This window comes from Hyla sarda, chromosome 5 (genome assembly GCF_029499605.1).
Source record: "Hyla sarda isolate aHylSar1 chromosome 5, aHylSar1.hap1, whole genome shotgun sequence".
In the NCBI taxonomy this organism is placed as follows: domain Eukaryota; kingdom Metazoa; phylum Chordata; class Amphibia; order Anura; family Hylidae; genus Hyla; species Hyla sarda.
The window spans coordinates 108,574,372-108,579,890 of NC_079193.1; the positions used below are offsets into that span (position 1 = coordinate 108,574,372).

The 5,519-nt window shown below is 36.7% G+C and overlaps 1 long non-coding RNA gene across 1 annotated transcript; it reads right to left on the minus strand.

The window, feature by feature from the left end:
• Positions 1 to 3,676: 3,676 nt before the first annotated feature.
• Positions 3,677 to 5,159, minus strand: LOC130272577 (uncharacterized). The gene is made up of 3 exons (XR_008843615.1): positions 4,622 to 5,159; positions 4,229 to 4,355; positions 3,677 to 4,125 (listed from the first exon to the last, which is right to left on the minus strand). It is a non-coding gene; the product is annotated as an uncharacterized LOC130272577 (long non-coding RNA).
• Positions 5,160 to 5,519: the final 360 nt, after the last annotated feature.

The following is a 5,519-nucleotide window of genomic DNA, read 5'->3' on the forward strand; positions in this document are numbered from 1 at the left end:
CACAAATAAATTAGCATGGAAACACATTTTTTCGGCCGCATCTAATTTTTCAATTGTTCACTTATCTCCAGATATAAATAAAAGGATTGCAGTAAAAGCAGTAACACATGTTTTGTTATACACGTGTTTATTCCCTTTGTGTGTATTGGAACTAAACCAAAAAGGGAGGAAAAAAAGCTAATTGGACATAATGTCACACCAAACTCCAAAAAATATTTTTGATACAAGTAATTTACAAATCTGTTTAACTTTCTTGCAGCAGTTGATAAAAAATAATAATAATATATATATATATATATATATATATATATATATACCGTATTTATCGGCGTATAACACGCACTTTTTAGGCTAAAATTTTTAGCCTAAAGTCTGTGTGCGTGTTATACGCCGATACACCCCCAGGAAAGGCAGGGGGAGAGAGGCCGTCACTGCCCGCTTCTCTCCCCCTGCCTTTCCTGGGGTCTAGAGCGCTGCTGTCGGCCCTTTTCACCCCCTGGTTATCGGCGCCGCTGCCCGTTCTGTCCCCCTGACTATCGGTGCCGGCGCCGATTGCCAGGGAGAGAGAAGCGGCGCCGACAGCCAGGGGGAGAGAAGGGGCAGCGGCACCCATTGCCGGCGCCGCTGCCCCGTTGCCTCCCCCCATCCCCGGTGGCATAATTACCTGAGTCCGGTCCGCGCTGCTCCAGGCCTCCGTCGTGCATCCCCGGCGTCATTGCTATGCGCTGAACGGCGCGGCGCATGACGTCAGAGCGCCGCGCCGTGCATAGCAACGACGCTGGGGACGCACGACGGAGGCCTGGAGCAGCGCGGACCGGACTCAGGTAATTATGCCACCGGGGATCGGGGGAGGCAACGGGGCAGCGGCGCCGGCAATGGGTGTCGCTGCCCCTTCTCTCCCCCTGGCTGTCGGCGCCGCTTCTCTCCCCCTGGCTATCGGCGCCGGCACCGATAGTCAGGGGGACAGAACGGGCAGCGGCGCCGATAACCAGGGGGTGAAAAGGGCCGACAGCAGCTCTCTAGACCCCAGGAAAGGCAGGGGGAGAGAAGCGGGCAGCGACGGCCTCTCTCCCCCTGCCTTTCCTGGGGGTATATCGGGGTATACACGCGCACACATGCACCGTCATTTTTTCATGGATATTTGGGTAAAAAACTTTTTTTCCCCAAATATCCTTGGTAAAATGAGGGTGCGTGTTATAGGCCGGTGCGTGGTATACCCCGATAAATACGGTATATATATATATATATATATATATATATATATATATATATATATATATATGTTTTCTAGTGGAGTACCCCTTTAAGAACCAAATTTTAACCGAAAAAATTGAAGAAAAAAAATAAACTAAGTAAAATTGTTTGGTTACTACATGAAATAGATAATTAAGGGGTTTAATTAAGATAATAAACATTAAAGAAATTTTCAATATCGTATAATGTCTGCTATACAGTGGGAAAACTAACTTTTTTGAATTTATTCTGCAGTTTGGTACTCTATCTTTCTAGTTCAGCGACCAAACCACATGCTGTCACCATAAACCAATAAAACTGTCCAAGGAGAGAAGAAATATTGTATTTCAAGATATACAACAAAAGGATTAATAGCCCAATACACTGGCAATGTTGGCTTTGTAACAGGATTCTAAATGATTCAGCAATTAGCAATGTTAGAATATAAAAGCTGTGAAACAAAACATTCATATCTAAATTTACATCCTTTATCTATATTGTGAAATTCTATAACTTCCAGGATGTGAATAATGCACAACAAACTATGGTTGCTTTATACAACATTGGCTTTTAACTATGCACAAGGATACATTAAAAGGCTTATCCAGAAATAGAAAAACAGAGCTATTTCTTCAAAAAACAGCACCACACCTGCTTGGTATTACAATTTAGGTTCACATTGTATGCCATGATACTCTACACTATTTACATAATGTAACCACTCTAATATCAGTGTTCATACAATATGTTTAATTGGGTGCTTTTACAACAGTTTGGATTATGATTTTTTTGATCTCAGACAACCCTATAAACTGGCTTTGTGGGGTACTCATACACAATGTAATTAAAGAGGTATTACAGTATTTTAAAACCTTTTATGTGCCTTTTTACTGCAAGTTTTTCCAAAGATCCTTACCATTTCTAAATATTTTGTAGACATCAGATACTATTAAAACCAAAAATAATCAGAGTGATATTACATCAATTACAGTTCTACCATATAGGAAGGAAACTGCAAGGTAATACAATATTACAAGCAAAAACATGTCATAATAATCAAGTAGTGAATAATATCCCTTATGGGGAATGGATACATCTCAGAAGAAACTGTTCAGATGACCATATTTTTTAAACAGAATCAATACATCTATACAATAGATTAAAACAAAGAGGATATAGTGAGTTTGTACTAAAGCTTATAATAGAGTAAAATGCTTAAAAAGAGATACACTTTTTACTACTTCCAAAAAAAAAAAAAAAAAAAAAAAAACAGTTTCAAAACAGGCATCAAGAAAAGAATAATATTTTATCGTTTTCTGTTACTATTTTCAGTAAATAATTCACAGCATTTACCTTTATTGTAAAGTAACCCTGCTCTTTGTAATCTAGATAAAACTAGTGTTAGGATGGTATCAAGACGAGGCCCGTCTTTGGGCTCTATTCTTTCCTCCAGTTTATTTTTAGAATCACAGAAACAATCCTCCACTAAAACTTGGTTGCATCATCCTGGTACATGGAAATGCGGTCACAAACATTGCATTACATGCAACCACATATCAGTTTCCAATAGTTTTGAATCATTTACTACTAGCAAAACATTTTAGTTATATTAACTGAATATTAACTGAAATTCTTCTTCTGTAATATATCTAGCTGCATGTACTGAATGTCATTGTCTGTATGTGGGCTGCACATTTAATCTTCCAAACAACAGGATAAGACATCATATTTCAGATGCTAAAAATGAACAATTTTATGTGTCCGCACTTTCCAGACACTTTAAAGATATTTATAATGGATATGAATCTACATTAAAGGTTAATAGGATTAAAAGAGTTAATCAGTATATCAGAGGTGGGGATCTGAGGAGAAAATTGCTCAATTGAGAATGCTACTGGATTTTCGTTTTGGATACTGAAAATGTTGATGGCATGAACCTGATACATGATCTCATACTTTCCTATTGATATCAGCATATTATTCCAGACCTATTACTCATTTCACATATGTGGTTTATGTTTTCTGTATTGCATTTCTTTTCATTTACTATTTGGTTTCTTTATTTGTTATATGCATTTCCATTTCTTCCCCTCCCTTTCTCTGTTCCTGTGTCTGTATCCACGTTTTTTATATTCTCTACCCAGTATTTAGATTGGTGATTTCACTTACACGTGACTATTACCTATGTATAAATGTGGGTTTTAGTGCACTTTTTGTATGCCATGATAAAGGGTCTATCTTGATCCGAAATGCGTCAGCGTTTGTGGTTGATTGTATCCTATTTGATTCAATAAAGAAGTTCCTATTCTCACCGCATCCATATTGCTGGACATTCCTTCTTTTCTTCTGGTATTGTAAAATGGCCTGCTTTATCTGCAGATGCTGCAAAACCACAGTACATAGCTGTAATCAAAATATTGTGGTTCAGCTGAAGTACTCTTGCAAAATGTTTAAATTCTAAGACGAATAATTAATTGTAAATAATTAACAAGCAAAAAACCTTAAGAAATAAAATACAAAGTTTATAAACACACATAGTAATCTATAGTTTGATATTTATCATATTTTGTATAAAGTAATGCTGTTAAAATACACAATTGAGCTGTTTGCAGTAAAATGTTAATATACGACTTCCAAGCCAGGAGGTAATGAATTCTAAAATTTCAACAACAAAAAAGGAATAAAAATAAATTCCTTTTGCTATTTCCTGTTTTAAAATCATTTGCAAAACTATAACACAAGAGTCATATTTGTCTGTGATTTTTTTCTCCCTTGGCTGCCTCCATTCATCAACTCTTCGTTCCTGTTTTGCAGTATTTTGGCAGATATTCCATCGTGTTCATCAAGTGAAGAGTCTCATCAGAATCACAATCTGCTCAACTTCTTAATGGTCTTTAGTGATTTTGTTAAGAAGAGATTAAAGATTTTGCTTAATAAACATTTCGAAAAGCTTCCATAGCAAAAGAAAAGGTGAGCTCATATGCAGTGAACATACCAATGAGCTGTGCATTATGATGGTCATGAGAACTTTCTTTTATCCTCCAGTAATTATAATGCTTTTACCCAAGATTATTTTGGTATTATGATGTAGCCTTTTTTGAGAAGAAGTATTTTCAGTTCTCCTGGTGAATGGAATAAAAAGGTATTGTAAAGACAATAAACAGAGACAATAAAGTCAAGTTATAAAAAGAAGGTTCATAGCAGAGATGTCAGTTGCTTCACTTTAATTGTTAATAGTACTTCCGTTTATAAATTAGAAGATACAGAATGTAGAAATTTTCTAGACTTTATATAAAACTATGTATATCTATAATTTGTATTCTACAATTGGGTATTTTAAAATAAGCACTTAAGGTTTGTTCATTTTTTTCATGTAATGTGCACTCACCATCATATGACTACAGTGCCATCTGTTTCATTTCAGTTCTGCTGTACCATACATTTCAGTACTGTAGCAGGTCTAGTGTCCAGTACTCAAAACACCAGGAAAAATATGGGTTTATTTGTTTCTGGAAGTTGTTGTCCTGTGTCAGCTGACTACCTGTGAACCACAGAATGACATAATCATCCATAAAGTGCCTTTTAAGCAGCAGAGTGGTGGGGAAAAAAACTAGCCTAATTTAAGGTGCAGAAACCATTCAGTAGTAGTAGTAATATGATTATGCTGGAGTGTCTTTGCATTAACAGAATTTTGTTCAAACATGAATCATATAAAAAGGCACATACATAATGCAAATGTATTTCAGAATATGAGACACTCCTTTCTCAGATGTATAAATTGGCTGTCAGCCCTGAAACACATTTGCGTTATCTATGTGGCTTTTTAGTATCAAACAGTGTCTCCAGTCGGGGACACCATAGACAATGGTACAGTACACAAACATAGTACAAATTAAGAACAATAGAGAACAAAATATAAAGGGAAAGAGGGAGGGGGAGGCTGTGTTGGATATGTGGCGTTGTCTAGAGTACCCTACATATAACACATGGTCAGCATGAATGCATGAATAAAAAATATGTAGTGAAAAAGACAATATTAGTATCATTACAAAGACAAGTAAATATCCTATCTGTGGAATGAAGGGAGTCTAACCACAGGCATGAGACTTTGTAGAAAAGATTCATGGAGTCTCCTCTGATGGCCAACAACTTCTCGGCTCACATAATATAGTTAACTCGGTTGACAAGAGTGGAGAAAAATAAATGTGGGGACCAAAACTTGGAGGCAAAATGTATTCTTGCTGCAAGATAAATGGTGCAAATTTAAATGGAGTAAAACATATTGT